Consider the following 25165-nt stretch of genomic DNA (forward strand, 5'->3'; position numbering starts at 1 on the left):
CCTGACTCTGCACTGCTCCTGCCAAGCCACAGAGAAAATGGTAGGGAGGCCAGTCTTGGGTTCAGGTTCTCTTTAGCCTTCCACTGGCCTGACCTCCCTCCGCTGCTAGGCCTTGCAAGGAGGAACTGCTCATGGCTTGGGCCCGAGGAAACTATGTCCACACGATGGCAGTATTGTCCCAGGACAGCCAAGTAGTCCTGCTCTGAGCATTCTCCAGCCCTTAGAGTTTGAAAAAACTCCATGACAAGACAAAGACACCAGAAAATATGGCTGCCTTGTATTAGCTCATACTCTTTGCATTTTCTTTTTGGTTTCCATTGGATATCAAACTGAAATCTAAGCCACCCAACCTCATCAGGTATCTTCTCTTTTTCAGATTTCATGTCCTATTTGGCCAAATATGTTTAATTAACATATACTTAATAATTAGTTTTATTCCTTTACAGCTTCAAAATCTTTTGTTATTTTCACAAATTATATCTTTATACATTGCATGTCCATTAACATAGATTTATATTGCTTATGTAATTGCCTTGCCTTTTAAATTACATAGGAAAATAAAAGATTAAAAAGCAAAAATAGGACATTCCCTGGCAGTCCAAGCCCAGGTTCAATCCCTACTCCAAGCCCTGGTTCAATCCCTACTCAGAGAAGTAAAATCGCACAAGCCACATGGCATGGCCAAAAAAATATATATCTATCTTATATATATATAAGATATATCTTATTATATCTTATATATATATGATATCTTGTATCTTATATATATCTTATATATATATCTTATTATATCTTATATATATCTTATTATATGTGATATATCTTATACATATATATATTTATATTATACATACATACATATGTTTATATTATATATAATATATATCTTATATATATCATATATATATATAATATATTCTGGCTTTTGTATGTATCTATGAAGTTTCCTTCTTCCTTGTACTGGCTAGTGTCTTCATTTCACCTTGGATGACTTCCTTTTGCATTTCTGGTATGCTAGCTCTTCTAGTAACAAACTCCATCTGTATTTCTTTTCTAGCAAGTCTTAGTTTCTCCTTTGTTTTTGAAAGTTAGTCTTGCTGGACATGGAAACCTTGGTTGGCAGGGTTTTTTTAAATGCCTTTTGGCTTCCATGGTTTCTGAAGAGAAATCAACTGCAAATCTTATTGAGGCCACCTTGTATTGATATATGATGAATCCCCTTCATGCTTACAAGATTCTTGTTTGGTGGCTCTTGGAAGTTTGATTATAATGTGATTCATTTTGGATCTCTTTGTGTTTGTTATAAAGTTTCTTGAACTTCTTAGATGCGTATATTCATGTTTTTTTATCAAATTTCTAGTGTGGGCCATTATTTCTTCAACTACTCTTTCTGCCTGTTTCTCTCTCTTCTCCTTTGCTAACATTATGTGTTATGTAAGACAATATACTAAATCATGTCCCACAGGTCTTGTAGGCTCTGTTCATTTTTCTTCATTATTTTTTTGTTCTGCTCCTCGGACTGGATAATCTCAACTGACCTAGTTTCAAGTTCCCTGATTCTTTCTCCTGACTGTTCAAATCTCCTGTTAGAATATTCTAGTGAATTTTTTATTTCAGTTACTGTACTTTTCAGTTCCACAGTTTCTATTTTATTACTTTTTATAATTTCTATCTCTTTATAGATATTCTCTATTTGGTGAGACATTGGTCTCCTGGTTTCCTTTAGTTCTTTGTATTTAGTTTCCTTTATCCCTTTCACACCATATTTAAGAAAGATGATTTTAAGTCTTTTCTAGTAAGTCCATTGCCTAGGCTCCATTCTAGACAATTTCAACTTATTCCTTTTTTTCCCTGTGAATGGCCACACTCTCGTTTCTTTGGATGTTTTGTTTTTTGTTGGTGGTGAAAACTGAACATTTTGATTACAGTGTATCAACACTGGAAATCAGATTTCTAACCCAGAGGTTTAGTTGATGGTACTTGTGGGTTGTTTTCTGCTTGTTTAGTGACTTTTCTCAATTATTTTTGTAAAGTCTGTATTCTTTGTCACGTGTGGCCACTTAAGTCTATGTTCTGTTAGCTTAGTGATCACCTAGTGTTTTGACAGACTTTCTTTAAACATCTGAAAAATACTGTCAGTCTTTGCAATTGGTTTTCTATTGGGGAGGTCTTTCAAAGATTATCCAGGCTGTTCACAACTCTACTTTACCCTTCACTTCCAGATTGCAAGGAGCCTAAAGAGACATGAGAGATTAGGGTCTCAGGACTTATCTGAACAGTTGTCCAGCCCTGGGTATGTCTGTGGTTTTCTAATTTCTCCAGTACATGCAAGAAGTTTTAAAGTTCCTTCTTTTCCCCCACATTTCCTTTCACATCCTTCTCCTTCCTATGCTTCTCCATCTGTCTACTGCTAACAGTCCTAACTATTGTCTATTGCCACAGGCTGCTCTGGCCAAAAATTGTGCCTTTAAATTATTTTAGTAAATGCCTTTCTTCAAGACAGCCCAGCCCTGGAAACACTCCAAGTAAGTCAAAACAAAGGCATGCTCTTGCACCAACCCTTCAGGGAGCCTCCAGATAGGTCAAAATGGACAACCACAATTCTTTGAGAATAAAGTCCATATTGCTCCCTCAGGAACTAACATCACAGACCAGGAGGGCAAGATCCATCTTTAAGACAGTGTGGTTTTGGGGGGGTGGTAGGTGGGGAATTTTAAATGCCACAGTCCTCTCTCACTGCAAAGTAGTCACTTCTTTTTCACCAAGCCATTTTTGGTTTCCTTAAGTTTTCAACTAGATCTATAGTTTTGTAAAATTGGATTCTGACACTTTTTGTCAACTCATTAGTTACTTTTATGAAGGGATGATCATTGGGCTTCCCTACTTCAGCACCTTCAATGACATCATCTTTGCCACATGTTTTTACATTTCTAGAAATAATCATGCTTCTTTACAATGTACCTGCTACAACAGCCATGTATGAAGAAGTGAAGTGAGGTCATGAGTAATGCTGCCTCTGGCAGGGAAGGATTTTTTTCTTTTCTTTTTTTCTTTTTTTTTTTTTTTTTTTTTGCGGTACACGGGCCTCTCACTGTTGTGGCCTCTCGTGTTGCGAAGCAACAGGCTCCGGACGCGCAGGCTCAGTGGCCATGGCTCACGGGCCTAGGTGCTCCGCGGCATGTGGGATGTTCCCGGACCGGGGCACGAACCCGTGTCCCCTGCATCGGCAGGTGGACTCTCAACCACTGCGCCACCAGGGAAGTCCGGGAAGGATTTTTAAATGTGTTCATTTTCAATCCTTTTCACCGTTTTTGGTCCCTTATCAGTTTTAACACTTCTTAGTTTCGTTGGGTGGTTCTGCTTCTCTTCAGGCTCTCTGAACTCCAGGCAATGGGCTTTTAAACATTTGGATGTACCCGAGTAGTTTAGCAAGCACACCTGCTCCTGTTATAATGCCACCTGGAACTGGCCTGTCTTTGGTGTCCTGACACTGTTGCCATAAAAGATCCATGCCCCACAATATCAGCATAGCACTTGAAAGCCTGCTACCTCTTGTTCACAGGAGACAAATGCCCACAAGAGCCTGCATTTGTCTTTCAGTGGATTTCTCTTTTCTTCCACACTGGGTGGAGAACAAGGCCTTGCCCATGACTTTCTGTGCCTGGACCATCTGGCGGCTGCTGGCTCAATTCTAGTCCCTCACTGTCCAAGTTGTACAATAAGATCCCACCATGTTCAAGTATCCTGTAAGGCCATAGAGAAGGCGGCAAGGAGGCTCAGCTTGGGTCTAAACCTGTTCCAACTCCCCATCTGCATGATCTTCCTCAACTTTTGGCCTCAAGGGAAGGAAGTTGTAAGGGTTTTTGGTATTTTAAAACTACTTCCTCACAATGGCAGTACTGCTCCAGATATGTAGGCAAGACTGGTCCTTGAGCTCTCATCTCCCACCCAACCAGTATGAAAAATAAAAGCAAAAAAAAACGCCACCAGGAGACAAAGGTGCCAGCAAATATGGCTGCCTTGTATTTTGTGGGTTTTAAGAAACTTACTCACACTGCTGTTCTTTTGTTCTTGGTTTCCATCTGAAATCAAAACTGAGGCCTAAATCACCCATCCCCATCAGGCATCTTCTCTTGCGAGAACTCAATTTCTATTTGACCTAGTTCTGCTCCTCGTCACTCAGCTTTACATCCCATGCATTTTCCCAAGCTATCAAGTACTCTGCTTCTGAGGCCAAGTCTCAAGGAGCCAGGCCTAAGAGAAAGAAGAACATTCCAGAAAATCAAGGGCAGCATTAGGGCATTTCTAGGCAACAACAATTGCTAATAATTATTGAGTATTTATTGAATACAATGTACCAGTAAATATTCCAAGGATCTTGATAAGAATTTATATATTGACTCTTCACAACATCCCTCTGGGTAAGTAGTATGATTCTTGCCGCTTAATAAATAAGGAAAGGTAGCACAGAAAGCTTAAAAACCTTTTCCAAGGTCACATAGCTAATAACAGAGACAATTTAAAAATCAGATTAGCCAGACTTCAGAGCTCCCACTCTTAAGGACTCGGGAGGCAAACTATAAGCTCACTTCTGAGGCACTTTGAGGAAGCCTCCCAACTTTTTCTGGTTTTCCTGTATTCGCTAAGACTCAGGTGCAGAGAGGATTCAAAAAGCAAGCTCAGTTCAGTTCTATCTTCGATTCTTGGTATACAGGAACAACAGGTAAAAATAAGTCAGATTCTGTTGACCTTCTAATCATTAGTCCACTTGCTTCTCAGTTAAGCCCTTTCCACAATGTGTTGCTTTTTATTGCAAACCTTGAAACTTCCCAAAGCCCCCTAACCCGATTTTTATTTGCTTAAGCAGGTCAAGGGATAAATTCCCACAAAGGCCCCACTTACACTCAGTTACCTGTAGATCTACCTGTAGATCTAGTTGTACAGGTACAGCTACCTGTAGATCTCCTTTGGCTCAGAAAGAGCAGATGAATTGGGAGTGGAGAGGAAAGGAGCCACATTCAGGTCCCAGTGTTTCAATAATCAGAAACCTGTTGACTTTGTTTAATTGTATATATGGTACATGTGCATTGATATGTATTTTTCAGTATCTTATTATGATATTAATTTTGGCTATTTACCAAATATTTCCATTACTCCTCTTGGATACTGGATCAGCAATATTAGGCCAAGGGGTGGAGCCAAACCCACAGGTCTGATTAAATAAATACCCCAACCTGTCTCTGAAATCATAGCAGAACCCTCTATGGCACAACATAACCGGGACTCATAAATAAAGCAAAACAGCCAGATTATGTAATCAATACGGGTCTGCCATTTGAGGCACAGAGAAGTAGAGAAAAATGAAGAGTGGATAAAGAGGAGGATACAAAGATAGCCAGCAGAAAAAAAATTCCAACATATATTATTATCCAAGTTGTGTATAAAGATAAAATACGTACAGTTTATAGTAATATTATAGGTCACTTTGTGTTCAGTTATGTGAATTCTATGTTAACTAAATATTCTATATTGAAAAAAGGTTATTTTTCATAAGTAGAAAAAAGCTTTTTTCTTTTTTTTCTTTTTTGTTTTTTGGCCCTGCAGTGTGGCTTGTGTTCCCCGACCAGGGATCAAACCCGTGCCCCCTGCCGTGGAAGCACGGAGTCCTGACCACTGGACTGCCAGGGAATTCCTTTTTTTCATATTTTTAAATTATACTTTGGAAAACTAAAGAATACTGTCAAAATGCTCATAAAATACAAAAGGGAAAAAGGTACAAAATGGAAAAGATATGCAAGAAAATACTCTATTATTGTAAATATGTATGTATGTATGTAAATTAAAATGTATCACTATATTTATGTAAATATAAAACATGGTAAGGATCAAATAAAGACATAATCAGTGTTTGTCTCAAGATTGTGGAATTATAAATACAGTGAACATTCCTTAGTTTTCCTTGGGAAGTCACAGTTTACAGCAGCTGTCTAACTTAGACAATAAATTATGTAAGTACTTAGAGTACACAAATTATATTCTCTACTTAATTACCAAATTCATTATTAAGGACACATCATTTCTATATTCTTATAAAGCATTAACACTTATGCCAAAATTAAAATATGGATATATATGATGCATAAAAGTGTAAAGATATATGAAAAGGTCAATGATAAAGTTGAGTCTTAACACATACATTCAAAACCAATGGGGTTGGTAGATGCAAACTATTACATTTAGAATGCATAAACAACAAGGTCCTACTGTATAGCACAGGGAACTATACTCAATATCCTGTGATAAACCATAATGGAAAAGAATGTTAAAAAAGAATGTCTGTCTGTGTATAACTGAGTCACTTTGCTGTACAGCAGAGATTGGCACAGCATTGTAAATCAACTCTACTTCAATTAAAAAAAAAAAAAAAAAAAACCTATGTAGAGCTTGACTCTAATTTCTGTTAAAAAGAAAACCACAGGCCCAAAATGGAGTCACTTATGCTGGACCACGCCAGCAAACCAGGGCTTAATATCTAATCAAATTGAAGATTCAACCTCCCCCAGAAATGTAGTCCTAACCGAAACAGTCAGTCAGTAATTTTATCATCAGCACCAATGAGGTACTATGTTACATGGGCCCTCTCCACTTCCCAAAGGAAGATGAGGTAACCCATATAAGAAAACCCTTTTTCCCAAAAGGGAGAAGACCTACTCTGAAATAATACTCTTCTCTGTTTATGACTTCCTCATCCTGCCTTTGAAAACCTTTCCCTTTCTGTAGCCATTTGGAGCTCCCCTCTACTTGCTAGGTGGGTTGCTACCTAATTCATGAATGAATCGTTCAATAATACCAATTAGATCTTCAAATTTTTCTCATTGGAACTTTGGTTTTTAGCATTTCCTTAAATGAAAATAACTAAATATGAACGTTTATTTTGAGCATCAGGTTTGAGCCACTGAAATACTCACTAGTGAGCTCTCCATCTGTAAAGACATTTAAAAAGAGAGATGCCATTTTGGTTACTTTCAAAAATATGTGAGCCAGCAAATGGGGGACTCCATAGGAGCCTGAGAAATCAGCCAAATCAAACAGCACAAGGTCTAATGGCTGAAAATGGCTTCCTGCAAGCTTTGAGATTCCAGCAATTTCTTTTCCTCTTGCAGGGATCCCTGAGACTTGAGCCCTGCATCAGAAAACTTGAAAATGCGGGAAATCCTACAGAATGTTGCAGAAGAGATCTGCAAAGCCTTGGTCTAGTGGAAACAGAACTCTTGAAAAGATGCCTGATGAGGGTGGGTGGTTTTCACGGACATTTCGATTTCAAATGGAAACCAAAAGCAAAAGCACAGCATTGTGGGCCGTTTCTCCAAAATGGGTTTGATGCAAGGCAGCCATGTTTCCTAGTTCCTTTGTCTCTAGTTGGCGTTTTTTTCAGACTGGATGGGCGGTAGAAGAGGACCCGGGGGCAGGGCTAGTTGGCTTTTCTGGAGCCATACTGCCATCACGAGGAAGTAGTTTTAGAAAAGCCAAAATTGTAAGCGTGAATTCCCCTGAGATCTAGCCTTTAAGAAATGTGTGGCTAATTCCCAGGCTTAATGGGCCCTGACCAAGCTGGGTCTCCTTTACTTGAACTCTGAGGCTTTCGAGGAGCTCTGGACAAAGGAAGAATGTTGGTAGAGAAGCTTCCGAGTGAGGCGTCAGTACTGTGGCATGGTTTTTGTTTCCTCCCACTGGGGCCGGAACTAGAGGAGAGCCCTCAGAGCCTATGCAGAGCTTCTGTGCATTTGTCTCCTGCCCCTGCCCCTTACAGAATGAAACAGTTGGGCTGGCACAAGATGTCCCTGTACTCTGTGGCCTGGGCCCCCTGTGTCAGCAGGGTCAGAGTTGGGGTTCGGGATGGGAATCTCACTCCATGTCACATCTAACAGCTGCTGGTCTGCGACCTGGAGTTCTCATGGACACCCAAAAGGCTGGTACACTCATTGCCTGGAGCAAGGATGGCCACCCTGCCATGCCAAGCCGGTGAACTCCAGAACATCAGTAGGAGTTCCAGTGTAACAACCAAATGGGAACCAAGAATGGAGAAGAAGGCCTGGAGTTATTTTCTGAGCCCAGAAGGATGTGGCTTTGTAGCTTTTTTTCTAGGGCTCAGTATGATGACTACCCCTTCAAGCGACCTGCTCTCATCAGGGACAGAGATACGTTCTTTAGTGGTTAGCTTTCCTCTAAGGAAGATGAAACCCTTGGGGCTTGGGACCGAATCATTCATTCATATCAGCTAGTATTATTCTCTGTGCCTGCTTCTTAGCCTTTTACTGATGAAGATTCCTTGTAGGCTTCACAAGATATCCTCTTTGGAGAACTGAGCACATCAGGACCCCTGAACACTTGGCTATTTTAGTGCCACTCACTCTGCTGTACCTGAGATGATCTCAGTATATAACCTCTTAGAGAAAGGCCAAGCAGCCCATGGAAACAAGCTTTGGTAATTTGTATCTTCTTTCTCCTGCTCTCTCTTCTAAATCTATTTCATTTGAATGTTTCCCTGTGTAGCTCCCAGGGGGTTGTTGGTATGACTTTAGTATGAAGATATCCTTGGGTTTTGAATTTTTCCCTTCTATCATACATTTCCCAGTCCTTGTATCACAAGGGCACCTCACATGTCATTAAATATCCTTCAGATGATTGGATTTTGTGTTACTTAGAAGTTTGTCCAAAGATTTTTGTTTTCTTTACTACAAAAGGTGACCTTTTTCATTTCCATATGTAAACAGAACTATGCATATTTTTTTTTAGAGAAATACAATCTTACACTGGAGGCTATTTTAAAGCCGGAAGGCTATTCCTTGGTTTCTTGATTTCAAATATAAACCAGTCTTGTTAATATTTCAAAGATTCAGTCATGTATAAAGTTAAAACCTGATGGCATAACCTTAGAAAAATTATTCCAGAAAGGTGGACACAGTGAGCAGTTTGCTTGGAATCCTTCCTTTGTGCATATTCACTCTTTAGAATCCATACATATTTATGTATTCAACTTCAGGTAATAATACATGTGATAAGCATATACTTTATTTTTCCCTTTCTCTTTTCTTATATTAACAAACTAGGATGATTTGATCCTGAAGATTCAATAATTTGCTTTAATCTCTAATCAAAGGTGTGAGATATCTTGCCTGATCAAGACACAGAGAATGGAATTCAGTCTTTGCAAGGACTTACGAGGACTACCTAGTATAGCGGAACCATGTGAGATCCAACCTATCTGAGAAGAATAGGTGCTTTCCCCTCAGCAATGTCAGCCACTGCAAAGGAAATCTCAATGAATTTACTTTCCCTACTCTCTCTTCTCCTATAGGAATGTGGCTGTGTGATCACTTTTGAGAGGCATAGTCTCTGGAGGAAGGGTATGATCATATGCAAGGTTAACTGATGCACGTAAATTGCCCTCAGACAAGTTAAACAAATTGACAGTGCTTCCAGGCTCATAGGAGCATGTCTGTTTCTACAAATAATCACATAACACTGGACAGTAACGATGGCTTCATTTTCAGCAGCTTGCTCAGGATATATTAGTTGGGAGTTGGAGATAGCTGAGAACTTCTTGAACCATAATTTACTTGGATAATGGTGAATTTGAGAACCTCTGCCAATAGACTTTTCTGTGCCATGGCCTTTTTCTTCTGGGAAGTTGGTGCCCCGTTCTTTTTTCCCCTTTCCTGCTAAATTGTTTTCCTTTAGCTTTTCATTTTGGAACAGCTAACGATCGGTAATGGATGTCAATGGTTGAAGGGGAGTAAACACTGACAGTAGTTGTTCTTAGTTTCCAGTTTTGGCTATTTTCATTATAACTGAAATACTGAAATTCAGCTAGGAACTATTCCCTTAGGCTTCTATCCACTCTCAGTCCATTAGCTTCTGTTAAGGATAGTTGGGGTGAGGTGAACACAGTATTCTTGAGCCTAAGGAATTCCAGAGCTGAGGCCACCTCTTTTTTTTTTTTTTTAAATAAATTTGTTTATTTATTTATTTTTGGCTGCGTTGGGTCTTCGTTGCTGCGCGCGAGCTTTCTCTAGTTGCGGTGAGCGGGGGCTACTCTTTGTTGCGGTGCGCGGACTTCTCATTGCAGTGGCTTCTCTTGCTGCGGGTCACAGGCTCTAAGCGCACGGGCTTCAGTAGTTGTGGCACGTGGGCTCAGTAGTTGTGGCGCATGGGCTTAGTTGCTCTGAGGCATGTGGGATCCTGCTGGACCAGGGCTCGAATCTGTGTCCCCTGCATTGGCAGGCGGATTCTTAACCACTGAGCCACCAAGGAAGTCCCTGAGGCCACCTCTTGTGTTGCCTACAATTCAGTCTTCATACATTTGTCTACTCTACTCCACCATGTGGCCAAGTCAAAGTACTGTTCCACGGCAGGCACCCCAGCACATCTGATCCAGGCTTTCTCTCTTGGTCTGTTTTAGCAGAAATAATTTCAGGAGGTCGGCGGTCACCTTTCACCTTCACAAGGCACCTGGGGTCGTTGAGGCATACTCTACCAAATGTCTCCAAGACACTCCTGAGAGCTAATGACACTTTGTCAATAATCAATTATTGCCTCTTGGCTCCAAATACACTCTTCAAAATATCCTCTATGATAAACAGTGAGATTTTTCTCCCTGCACTCTGAGCTCTGACACTGCTGCCAAATGGTGCCAAGGTCCTGGTCCTGAAGTTCTATGTCCCAGACTGTCTGCCTCATGCTCAAGGGACAGGAAGAGGAGGCAAATGATCATAACCTCTGCATTAGGTTGTGAATCGCTTCCTATAATCTTGCCTGCACTGGGAGGGGCTCCACCCTGACTTCCTGTGCTTGTACTTCCTGGCAGCTGCCTGTTTGGTCCTGGCCACTCACTAGCCAGCTTTTACAATTATATCTTGCCTTTGTCAACGTATCCTGGAAGGCCTCAGAGATGAAGGCAAGGATGCAACGCTTGGAGCTAGGGGATGCTCAACCTCCTGCAGGTCCAACATTCTTCAACTTCTGGGTCTCCTGGGAGGAAATACTGATGGCTTAGGGCTTCACCAAATGATTTCCTCATGATGGCAGGAGCGCTCCAGAAATGTCAACCAGCCCTGCCCCGAGGCCCTCTTCTCCCGCCCATCTAGTCTGAAAACACAAAAGGCAAAGGCACCAGGAAACAAAACTGCCTCACATATTGCCCAGTTTGAGGAAACCTGCTCACGCTACTGTGATTTTGCTTTCCATTTCCATCTATAATCAAACTGAAGCCTAAATCACTCCCACCATCAGGCATCTTCTTTCATCAAGCATTACGTTTCCACCAGATATTGGCTTCACAGTTCAGCTCTTCTTCACTCAGCATTAGTTCTCCAGCACTTTCCCAATTATCAAGTTAACTTCTAGGGACAAGTCTCAGGATACCAGGACTAAATGGAAGAAAATGTTGGAAGTTCCAGGCCTGGAGGTCACCTCTAGTCATCTGTCCTCAAGGGCCTCCTAGATTCCCAGGGAGTTTCCATCCATTCTCTAGGACACATTAATATGTTTGTGTTTGGTGGAAGGCTGTTTTTTGACTCAGCTCCTGAGAATTCTTTTCTTAAGGCCTATAATAACTCTTATTGGTTAATAGCACGTCCTACATGCGACACCAAACGTACCCTTATATTTATTTACTTTTTAATTAAAAAATGTATATTATTTTTACCATGTTTCTGTCACTTCTATGGAAGGAGCTAATTTCTGCTTCTTTAGTTTAGAACAGATAGAAGATTATTCTGTTTCTAGTGAATCGTGGGGACATATTATTGGAACTTAAGATTTCAGTGCATTCCTGTCTATATTTTGAATTTTCGTGTCATTTCCAATGTCTGCTTTTCAGGTGGAACTACAACATTTTATTGTATGTACATTTTTAAACATTTATTTATTTTAATTTGTTTATTTTTGGCCGTATTGGGTCTTCGTTGCATGCGGGCTTCTCATTGTGGCGGCTTCTCGTTGCAGAGCACAGGCTCTAGGCACACAGTCTTCAGTAGCTGTGGCACGGGGGCTCAGTAGTTGACCCTCGCGGGCCCTAGAGCACAGGCTCAGTAGTTGTGGCACACGGACCTAGTTGCTCCGCGGCATGTGGGATCTTCCCAGACCAGGGATTGAACCCATGTCCCCTGCATTGGCAGGCGGACTCTCAACCATTGCGCCACCAGGGAAGCCCCTGTATGTACATTTTAAATGATATTTTTCATACGTATTTGTTTAATAATCTGTTTTTACATACATTGGCATAAACTATATAATTCTGTCAACAGAAATGAATTTATTTGGTGGATATGAATATGTTTGCACATGTGAGTTTTTAGAAATTATGTGTTAGATCACATCGAATCTAATTTTGTCCTATATTTTTAACACATTAATTATTGTACATGGGCCCATATCCTTAATCTTTTTGCTATGAGAATAGCTTTATTTCCCCACATACATTAAGGTGATACACACCACTTTAAAATATTCAAAACTAAAGAGATTATGAATTAGAAATTAATAAATGTTCATAATCCTAACTTTTATACATAACTAGAATTTTAAAATTTTATGGCTCTTTTCTTTCCTTTGCAGATATAATATGAAGTTTTTATTCACAGAATAGATTTATACTTAGTATCTATTTTTGTATCACTCTTTGTTCACATACTGTATAATGAGCATCTCGCCAAAATCTTCGTATATTCTTGGGGCTTGTTTTCTAGACATTAAACAAATAACTCCATTTGTTTCATTAATTTATCATAGTTATTTATGAAATATCCCTATACTTCACATATATGATGACGAAAACAGACGTTATTTAAAATCCTATTTTGCTGATGCATACTGACTGAAATAAATTTATTATATATCTATATTCCTCTATGGAAGTATACAAGCTATCTAAAATCTCTCTCAAGAATTTCATTCATATTATTTGTATCAATTTGATCTACTTGGCAAACTTCATCTCATAATTCTCTTGCCCCTTCAATGTGTCCTGGCTTCCCCTCTCCCTGGTGCTTAACATTCTGATATTCCTTTCATCCACATTCAGGGGATTTTTTTTTTCGTATCTCCTCTGTGGGATCTCCAATTACATGAAACCCATATTTTCCCCTTTTTAATTGTTTGTAAAACTTTTTTTTAAAGCACAGGGTAAAGTAACTTCTTGAAAAAGGCTAAATTTTTAAGACCTTGCATATCTAAGGATATCTTTATTCTCACATTTCATTGAAAGTTTGGCTGTGTATAGAATTCTAAGTTGGAAATAATTTTTCTTCAGTATTTTGAAGACATTGTTTCACTGAATTCTAGTTTCCAGTGTTGATGTTTAGAAGTTCAAAGTCATTCTGATTCTTCACACTTGTAGGTTAGTTATATGATCTTCCCTGTTAACTGGTGTTCCAAAATTTCATAATATGTACTCAGGTAGGTCTTTTTTTACCCACTATGCTGGCAACTTGGTAGCCCCTTTCAACCTGGAATATCATATTTTACATTTCTGTGAACTTGCTGAGAACTCCTATTATTCAGATAATAAATCACATTTACAGATGTACTCTAATTTTCTTAGTTTTTTCCCCTTTTTCAATTTTTAAAATTACAAGTATGGTCTTTTTCTAACTTCTTTGATGAGTTTTGTATTTCTACTATGTTACTCTTAATTGTTGTGCTCTTTTTCATTATTTTTTTCATTGTATCCTTTTGCTCTATCACAGTTGCAATATCATCTCCTGCCTGTCTGAAGATATTGAGAAAAATTATTTTTTAAAGTTCTCTTCTCCCTTAAAGTTGATCTTCTCCAATGCAGTTCTTCTATGTTTTTGTCTAAATCTTTCACCGTTAGGGCTCCCTTTAGAGATTAAAAGAGACACTATGGCTTTCTTTTTTTTTTTTTGCGGTACGCGGGCCTCTCACCGTTGTGGCCTCTCCCGTTGCGGAGTACAGGCTCCAGACACACAGGCTCAGCGGCCATGGCTAACGGGCCCAGCCGCTCCGCGGCATGTGGGATATTCCCAGACCTGGGCACGAACCCGTGCCCCCTGCATCGGCAGGCAGACTCTCAACCACTGTGCCACCAGGGAAGCCCTATGGCTTTCTTTTGATTAGTGTTTGCTTGGTATATATTATCCCATCATTTTTATTTTTAACATATCACTATCTTTATATTTCAAGTGAATTTCCTATAGCCAGAATATACTTGGTTCTTACTTTTATTAATACAATCTGAAAATCTCTGCCTTTTAAATAGATTATTTAGATCATTTACATTGAATGTAATTATTAATATGGAAATATTTAAATCTATCATTTTGCTGGTTGTCTTCTATTTGTTCTTTTTTTCATCTTTCCTGAAATTCTAGTGGGTCAAGTGAGCATTTTTTATGATTCCAGTTTTATCACTATTAGTTCATCAGTTATACTTCTTTTCAAATTTGTATGTGGTTGACCCAGGTTTAAAAAATATATATGTAATTAATCCCAGTTTAATTTCAAATAATGTATCGCTTCTCATATACTGTAAGAACCTTATGACAATATGGTCTTGCTTCCCATCTTTTGTGCTGTCATTATACCTCTAAAATATGCTACTGGGCTTCCCTGGTGGCACAGTGGTTAAGAATCTGCCTGCCAATGCAGGGGACACGGGTTCAAGCCCTGGTCCGGGAAGATCCCACAAGTCACAGAGCAACTAAGCCCGTGCGCCACAACTACTGAGCCTGTGCTCTAGAGCCTACAAGCCACAACTACTGAGCCCGCAAGCCACAACTACTAAAGCCTGCGCACCTAAAGCCTGTGCTCCACAACAGGAGAAGCCACCACAATGAGAAGCCTGTGCACTGCAACAAAGAGTAGCCTCCTGTTCGTCGCAATTAGAGAAAGCCCGTGCGCAGCAATGAAGACCCAATGCAGCCGAAAATAAAATAAATAAAATAAATTTTTAAAAATAAATAAATAAAATAAAATTTACTATAAAAATAAAATAAAATCTGCTACTATTTTTCTAATAGTCAAATATATTTTAAAACAATTAGAAATAAGGAAAAATGTCTTTTGTATTTACTTTCATTTTAACTATTTCTCTAGATCTCTGATTCTTTGGGTCAATCTTGGGTGTCTGTCTGATACCACATTCCTTTTGTTTTTCTCCTTATTTTGAAAGACATTTTTGATGGTATAAAATTCTGGGTTGATAATTTTATTTTTATTTTGTTTTGTTTTGTTTTCAGTACCATTAAGATGCCAGTCTGTTTCCTTATAGCTTGCATAATGCTTGTCCAGTCTACTATAAATCTTATATTTGTTCCTCTCCAGGGAATATCTTGTCTTTGTATCCAGCTGTCCTCTAAATTTTCTCTTTATCTTCAGCTTCAGGAGTCTGAGCACTGATGTGTTTTTATGTGTGTATAAGTCCATTTTTAACTACTTGACAGTTTCACCCCACAACTTCCTGTCCTGGGACTTCCTTGCGGCTGATGGCTCAGTCCAGGCAGCCCCACTGGCCAGCTTCTACACCTGGACCTCACCTTTGTCATACCAGCATTAGGACTTTGGCCAGAACTCCTATAATAACTCAGAGAAGACAGGGAGGCCCACTTTGGGACCAGGGCTCAAGAAGCCCTTCCACTGAATGGCTCTTTCGAAACTGAAAGTCCTCACGTAAAGAAAGCAATGCCGGTGTAGGTAGATTTTAAACTATTTCCTCACGATGGCAGTAGTGCACCATCTATGCCAACGAGTATTTTCCTCCCTGTCCCCTCAGCCCTCTTCACCCGCCCATCCTGTTAGAAAAAAATGTAACCAAGAGGCCAAGTCACCGGGAAATATGGCTACTTAGTGTCTTGCCCAGTTTGAGAAAACCTGCTCACTGCTGTACTTTTGCTTTGGTTTTCATCTGAAAACTGAGGCCTAAAACTACCCACCCTCATCAGGCGTCTTCTCTTCACAAGAATTCAATTTCCACTAGGCTTCGTCTTCACAGTTCTGTTTTTGTTCACTCAGCACATTATATCTCCAGCCTTTTCCCAAGTTATCAAGTTGTCTGCTTCTGTGGGTAAGTCTCAGGGATCCAGGCCTAAACAGAAAAATAAAATGCTGAAAATTCAACCAGGAGGGCATCTCTACATATCCACGTGTCCTTGCCTGGCTCATCTCTATGGCTCTCAAGTAATTTTCCTACATTTTCTAGGTAAAGACATAGGTTCTGTATGTTGAGTTGTTGGCAGCAAATTGACTGGGGCCCTAAGAAGAGGGTCCACATAGCTCTCACCATTAAATGCTATACAATGCCCTACATGGCAGGATATATGTGTGTATATATAGAAGATATATATATATCTTCTAATCGGAGGTTACTCAGATAACCTAGTCCATTAGAGATCAGTTTTAAAACCATTTCCTCATTAATAAGATGTGCCTGCCAAGGATTCAGAAATAACCATGTGCTGATCAAGAGCAGAGCACTGCCATAAAGCTTACGACCACTGATAACCTTTTGGATTATGTCTTTCCACTCCTCTCAATACACAGAGTTCTATATTTGTGTTCAAACACAACAATAAATTTATATTAAAACTGAATGTTACATGACTCTTTTTTTTTTTTTTTTTTTTTTTTTTATGCGTTACGCGGGCCTCTCACTGTCGTGGCCTCTCCCGTTGCGGAGGACAGGCTCCGGACGCGCAGGCTCAGCGGCCATGGCTCACGGGCCCAGCCGCTCCGCGGCACGTGGGATCCTCCCAGACCGGGGCACGAACCCGTGTCCCCTGCATCGGCAGGCGGACTCCCAACCACTGCGCCACCAGGGAAGCCCACATGACTCTTTTTGAATTATGGCTTTCTCAGGGTATATGCCCAGAGTCTGTCATACAGAGTGAAGTAAGTTGGAAAGAAAAAAACAAATACCATATGCTAACACATATATATGGAATCTTAAAAAAAAAATGGTTCTGAAGAACCTAGGGGCAGGACAGGAATAAAGCTGGTACGAAGTGAGAGAGTGGCACTGAGATATATACACTACCAAATGTAAAACAGATAGCTAGTGGGAAGCAGCCGCATAGCACAGGGAGATCAGCTCGGTGCTTTGTGACCACCTAGAGGGGTGGGATAGGGAGGGTGGGAGGGAGATGCAAGAGGGAGGAGATATGGGGATATATGTATATGTATAGCTGATTCACTTTGTTATAAAGCAGAAACTAACACACCATTGTAAAGCAATTATACTCCAACAAAGATGTTAAAATAAATAAACCATAAGGAAAAACAAAAACAAAAACTGAATGTTAGTACATTATGGTTTCCATAAGAAATTTTCACTCCTGATTCCCAGGCATTTTAAGACTATTATATAAAATTTGCAAGTCCTCATTTTTATAAATAATTTATTAAAAATGCTTTTTATTGCCCTACTTATATATTGAATATACAGTATGTATGAGGTATATGTTATGCATATATATACATGTGCACATTTGTTTCTGCTTAATTATAATTTTATTTCTATTGGGTGTAGTTTTACACAAAGTCTTCTGCATAACCGTATGTAAATTGTGTGGTCTCGTGTCAGTATATATTTTACCCAGCTTGAAATTTCTTTACATTTTATTCTAGAAAGAGGTCTCTCTTCCAAGCAATTAAAAGAGTGACATCTGTTGGCAATCTGTTCACATTTTAAAGCCAAAAATAAATGGCACCTCAGTCAAAAGTTTATAACTTTTTTTTTTTTTTTTAATGGTACGCGGGCCTCTCACTGTTGTGGCCTCTCCCGTAGCAGAGCACAGGCTCCGGACGCGCAGGCTCAGCGGCCAAGGCTCACAGGCCCAGCCGCTCCGCGGCATGTGGGATCTTCCCGGACCGGGGCACGAACCCATATCCCCTGCATCGGCAGGCAGACTCTCAACCACTGCACCACCAGGGAAGCCCCAAAAGTTTATAACTTTTAAACTATCTCTGCCATACATTCTTACATGTTTCCTGTGCACATATATTTTTTAGCCTAAAATCCCAGTTCCCTTGTACCTCAAGTGTTCAAATATGTTTTCTTCACTGATTATAGTTTGAGTTCTTTGCAAACATCGTTAAATATTCCTTGGAATACTTCATATGTCTAAAGGTGCCTCCCCATCTTTTTGCATTTCTTAGAATTAAGCATACCTGTTTACAAAATTACTAGGTACATCAGCCATGTATAAAGTGCAGTGAGGGCATAAGTAATGCCCATTCAAGCAGACAAGGATTTCCAAAATATGGGTGTCTCAAATGCTCTTGTTTTCTGTGATCAGTTAGAGATATAAATACATTAGGTCTCAAATGGCCACCAAATTAAGTTTTGCTAATAATTTCTTCTGTACATATTTGTTCTGAATTGGTTCTCAAATTACAAATATATTATTGGCTTCTTGAAATACATAGTCTATGAAGAACAAATAGAAACACTTTATCCCAAATCCTTCTTTCCCAAGGGAACCACTATTAGCAGCTTGATGAGTATGTTGGTTTAAATTTAATAAAAGTGATATAGAACTATTCTCAAGAGCTAAATAGATTTAGCCTACATGTCATCATTATACTCCCTATATTCCTCAGCACAATGCTAAACACACACACACACACACACACACACTAAACATTTCCATTTCTTTTCTTCAAACCCATCTTGGTCACACTGTACATGGAGTTTGGTGCCCTGAATTTTTGAGTCAACAGTGGACAGTGGGCAATTGCCAATAGCATTAACTATTCATGAGCAATATGATAGTTTTTCATGGTTAAATCTCATAGCATTCCTTTATTATTGATCAAATCATAAGAATAACATGCATCTGGAAATGAATCAGTAATTTGACGAAATATAAAGCAATAAAGAAATGATACTAAATGGAAAGGAAATCCAAAAAAGAGGGGATATATGTACATGTATAGTTGATTCACTTTGCTGTACAGTAGAAACTAACACAACATTGTAAAGCAACTATACTCCAATAAAAACTTTTTTAAAAATTAAGAAAAATTGTTTTAAAAAGTAATATCTGTTTTCATAAAAGAAAAAAAAAGAAATGATACTCTAAGTCACAGGAACTCAGTAGATACACCATTGATGTTTGATCTACTGCATTTTGCTCTTATGTTACAGTTATTATATAATTATACATGTGTGGGCACCTGTGTAATGGCTGTCATAGTTTGCTAGTATGGATTTTGACTTACATGATACATATGGAATATCCTTACAGTTTGAGTTGCTTCCTTCTATCATCATTTTCTTAGGTCTTATAAACGCCTCTTCATACGACTTTAAATGTGCTTCAGAAACAGGATTTTCTGTTAAGCACGATTTAGAAATGCCATTCTGTTTGTATAACAATTAAGAGTGAGGCCTTTAAATCCTGCATATACATAGACCTGTGCACATATTTAAAAGAAAAATAGATCTTGTAACACACTCTTTTCTTAATTGCATGTTGGGATAACGTTCGTTTCTTTTTTAAAAGATTTCAAATGCAAGCTTTTCTTGCTTTCAACACTTCAAGACTTCAGACAAGTAGAAAGTTAAAACTTGAAGGCAAGCCATTGGAAACATCACTCTAGCAAGTTAGACACTGTCAGTTGTTTGGTTGTACACTTTCTAGATACTTCCCTTGTGCCTATTCACTTTTTAAAATACATGTGTTTATGTGTTCGACTTGAATTAACCATGTATGTAATAAGTAGAAAAAGACAGACTTTATTTTTGCTTTTCATTTTCCTTGTATTAGACACCTAGGATGGTTTGATCCCGAAGTTTCAACACTTTGCTTTTTTCCCCTGAATCAAATTTTTGGACATCTCTCCTGAGAAGGACTCAAGAGAATGGATTTCAGTCTTTCCAAAGATTGACGAAGACTGCCTGCTCTAGCTGAACTTGCTGAAGCTGAACCCAGAAAATGGACCCTTTGCCCCTCCTCACTATCCATTCTTATAAAGGAAAACTCAGTGATCCTCCCTGGCTCCACCTCTCTGCTTTCCTGTGGGAGCGTGGCTGTGTGATCACTTTTGAGAGGCAGAGTCTCTGGACAAAGGGTATTCTCCTGTGAAAGATTAACCAACGCTGACCAACTGACCTCCAAAGAGTTGAGCCAATTGACAATGCTTCTCACCTGGTTAGGAGGTTGTCCAATTCTACAAATCATTACACAAACTGGGTGATATTAATGGCTTTATTTTCAGTGGCTTGCTCAGGGTTATAAGGAGAACAGGTGGAATTGCAATTTATTTTGGTACTGGTGAATTTGAGAATCTCTACTAGAAAGACTTTTGTGTTGCATGGCCTTTTATTGCCTGGAAAGTGCCTGTTCTTTCCTTTGCCACATTTCCTACTGGGTGGGTTTTTTTTTTGTTGACTTTTCATTCTGAAACAGCTTTTGATCTGAGATGAGTATCAATGGTTAAGCAGTAGTTAGGGTTGGCAAGAGTTACAATCTCCTGTTACTGGGTCGTGGTATCATGCTTGAATTCCTGAGACTCAGAAAGGTGCTGTTGTTTTAGGCTTCCATCCACTTCCTGGCCAAATGTAGTCTCTTAATGCATACCAAAATGTGTGAACTGAAAATTCTTGAGCACGAAGAATTCCAGGTCTAGGGAATTCTGTCACACTCAATTCTAACTGCAGATATGGGTCACTGTCTGTACACAGTGTAGCATATGACCAAGTCAAATTGTTACAACAATCAGGCAGCTTAGTTCATCTGCTACAGGCTTTCTTTGCTATCTGCTTAGCTGAAGTAGGGTGAAGAGGTCAGAGGCCACCTTACATCTTCATAGGATACTTGACCACTGGGGCATGCTTTCTCAAATGTCTCCAAATCTTCTTTGGCTGCCCTTAACCAAGAACACCCTCAAGGATATCTAGACCCAAATGCTTCAGATTTGAAGTGAAGGAGGCCCAGCTCAGAGCCAGCCTCCACTCAACCTCACAAAAGACCAAACCTTTCTCAACTTCTAGGCCTCACAGGAGTGCTAACAGCTTTAGGTTTCGTCAGACTACTTCCTCTAGGTGGCAGTATTGCTCTGGAAAAGCCAATTAACCCAGCCCACCCCCACCCACCCCAGGCCTACTCCTGCCCATTCAATCTGAAAAAGCCACCAAGACACAAAGGAGGCAGGAAAAAAGCTGCCTCGCTATCGCCCTGTGGGGGGGAAATTTGCTCAAACAGACATGTTTTTGCTGCTAGTTTCCCTGATAAATCAAACTGAGGCCTAAACCACCTACTCTCATCATCCATGTTTTCTTTTCAAGAATTTCATTTCTACTCTACCAAACCTTTGCCGGTCTTCTCTTCTTCGCTCTGCCTTAATCCCCAACATTGTCCCTTGTTATTTGCTTTAATGGGCAATTCTGAGGGATCCAGGGCTAAGAGTAAAGAAAATGGTGGACGTAAGGGCCTGGAGAAGAACAAGTCTAAGCGCTAGGCCACGCGGTTCTTTACTGATCTCACTGCCAGGTTCCCTGGGAGTCCTCCACTTTCTGAGTGGGCACTAGGCCTTGTGTTGACTGGGAGGCAGCTATTTGGCTGGAACCCTAAGAGGAGGGTCCAGATAGCTCTCGAGTCTGAATTCCACACACTGTTCCACGTGGAGTGACACAGACACTCAAACGTATATAAATTCCAGCCAGAAGGGACAGGATTTTGTTTCATGGTTTCATCATTTAACACTGGAACACAACAGTGCTCCCATGCATGGGATTATGACCTTCAACAGCTTCCTTTGACTTTATTATTATCTATGTGTATGCTACTTAATTAACTCGTAGGGATCAGTCTTCTTCATTTTCTCATAAGCAACTAACACATGGTGCTTGCAAAGGGTTTAGAAAATAACCATGTGCCGATCTGATCGAGAGTAAAAGTGTTGTCTGAAAGTCTGTATTAAGCACTAATAACCTTTTGCACATTTACTTCCATTCTTTCAACACACACAACACAGTTCTATATTTTATGGTCATAAACTACAACAAATTTACACTTAAATTGGATTTATATATGCATGCTGTCTTAGATCCCAAATTTTCACTTCTGATTCCTGGGTAGTTTGAAATTATCATGAAACATTTGCAAGACCTGGATTTTAGACAATAAAACACTTGCAAAGAACTACTCGATTGACCCATTAATTAAATAATATTAATTAGGTTCTCACTTAATCTTTTTTTAATGCATATACAGGACCTAAAATACCAATAATGCCACCACTCAGGAATCTTGATTTTGAGATTTGCCTTACCTGATCATTAATACAATGACATACATGTACAAATTTTTTTTTTCTAAAACTAGTATTGGAACAGACACTGGATACTCATGAGCCAGAACATTAGGGTTTCTTTTCTTATACTACTCAACATTTACACCCAATTTTTACCTTAAGATTTTCTTTAAAGCCTGTAAAGAACGAAAACAGAATTCAATAATTGAAGGTTGAAATTGGTATCTCTCAAATTCCATCACCCAGATGTGTAACCTAAGAAGACTTTAATTTAAGGAGGATGCCACTCACACCCTTCACATGCAGCTATAATCTTTCATTAATGCCTTGCTTTATATAAATATAAATATGGATATAAATGTCAACTGAGAATTTCAAGTTGAAAAGCATACTCACTATAACACTGACCATGATTTTAAATATGCAGCTTTTTAAAATGTTTATATATATGTATGTGTATAAACATATACATATATATAAAAATAAATGTTTACACACACATATACAAATACACACAGGTCTGCTTCTCTCTAAACATAATTGGACACATACTGGCTGTAGTTTTACACAATCCTCAGCACTATCTTATACCGTTTGCATACTTGCACATCAATATATATTTCTGAGCGCTTGAAAATGTTTTATAGTTTACTGTAGAAAACCCTTCTATTTCAAGAGATTACAACAGTTATACCTAGTGGCAAAGCGTTCAGTTTTGAGAAATTATAAAGTAGAAAACAATTGGTACCTCAATCAGAAGAAATAACCACTTTTAAAACATCTTTGCCATGCATTTTTCTCTCTTCACTTTGCACATGTATGTACTTTTAAAAAACAATGTTCAAATTCCCTTCTACCTTGAGCATTAAAACAAGTTTTCCTACTTTGCAGCCTGAATGCTTTCTAAAACATCATTAAATATTCTTTGGAGTCCTGACATGTTTTAAATCTTTGCCACCTGTTTTCGCATTTCTAGAAACAATCATGCTTCTTTACAGTGTACCTGCTACAACAGCCATGTATGAAGAAGTGAAGTGAGGTCACAGGTAATGCCACCTCCTGCAGACAAGAACTTTTAAATCGTGGGTTCATCTTCAATCCTCTCCCCTTGTTTCTGCTTCCCATCTGTTTGTGCGAGATCTGCTCTCAGAGCAGAAGTGGTAACCATTCTTGGCTTGGCTGGGTGGTCCCACTTTTCTTCAGTCCCTCTCAGCTCCAATTTGGGCGCACCTGAGACCTCCGGCAACACACTTCGTCCTGCTATAAGCCCCCAGGAATTGTCCTGTCCTCTGTGCTCTGACTCTGCTACCACAAAGGGCCCAGGTCCCAGAGCAAGGGAACACCACGTGCTCTGAGGGGCAGGGAGAAAGAAAACTACCCACAGGCTTAGTATTTTGTTAGCGCTTCCTCTGGTCCCGCCCACCCCGGCAGAATACAAAGACCCCACCCCACGACTTCCTGTGCCTGGACTTCCTGGCAGCTGATGGCTGTTCTGCCTCCCCAAAGGCCAGCCCCTACACCTGAACCCCACCTTAGCTCCTGGTTGGCTTCTGGAGCAGACATCAAGCTCTGGCTGGTGGTCCGGCCCTTCAGCCTCCTCACCTTCCAGAAGGGACCTTTCCAAAGTAAAAGTCCTTTCAGAGGGGAAACCTTGGGACTTCTTCCAGTGACTTCCTCACGATGGCAGTATTGCTCCAGAAATTCTACCTAACACTGCCCCCATGCCCTCTTCTCCCGCCCGTCGGGTGTGAAAAAACTGTGACCAAGAGACACAGGCGGGAAGAAATATGGCTGCCTTGCTTCTTGCCCAGTTTGAAGAAACATGCTCACGCTATTGTGATTTTGCTTTTGGTTTACATCTGCAATCAAACTGAGGCCTAAACCTACTCTCTCCTCAGGCAACTTTTCGGTTCAAGAACTCAATTTCCACTTACCTAGTCTTTGCAGTTCTACTTTTTCTTCACTCAGCATTATATCTCAAGTGTTTTGTTACCAAACCGTCTTGGGATATCAAGAGGCAAACCTCCGGGATCCAGGCCTAAGGGGGAAAAGAAAATGTTTGCACCTAAGGGCTTGGAGAAGAGCAAATCTAGGCACTAGTACTTGTGGTTCTTGACCTGGCTCATTTCCCAGGTTCCCTGGCAGTCCTCCTCCATTTACTGGCCTGGCACTAGTCCTTGGGTGTATTTAGGGAGAGGCAGCTATTTGTCTGGAAGCCTAAGATAAGTGTTAGATAGTTCTCAAGACTTCATATTATACAGTGCCCATGTGAAATGATACACATACTCAAATATGTACAAATTCCAGTCAGAGGGGACAGACATGGTTTGGCCTCATGGTTTCATCATTTAACATTGGAACACAGGCACATTCCTACATCATTATAGGGCCTTCAGTGGCTTCCTACAATTTTAATGTGTGTGTGTGTTTCACTGGTTATATCTTAGGGATCAGTCATATAGCATTTTCTCATACGTAAATACGACATGGTGCTTGCAAAGGATTCAGAAAATAAATGCGTGCTGGTCAAGAGTAAAGCATTGTCATAAACAGTACTTGTTAGTACCTTTGATAAAAACATTTGGATTATGTTTTTAACATGCCCATACAAACTTTTTCCATACACTCATGCACTCATTTCAATATACACATACATACATGTATATTTAGCTTCATACAAAACAAGTTTACATTAAAATGAGATTTATTTGTACGTCATGGTTTGGATCATATTTTCATGAAAAATTTGCAAGGCCTGATTTTTAGTAAATAAAACATTGGCAGAGAGCTTCTTGATCACTACATTCGCCAAAAATATTAGGATCCTAATGAAGAAATGTTCAGTTCAGGGACTTCCCTGGTGGCGCAGTTGTTAAGAATCCACCTGTCA

The sequence above is a fragment of the Phocoena phocoena genome, chromosome X (assembly GCF_963924675.1).
Source record: "Phocoena phocoena chromosome X, mPhoPho1.1, whole genome shotgun sequence".
In the NCBI taxonomy this organism is placed as follows: domain Eukaryota; kingdom Metazoa; phylum Chordata; class Mammalia; order Artiodactyla; family Phocoenidae; genus Phocoena; species Phocoena phocoena.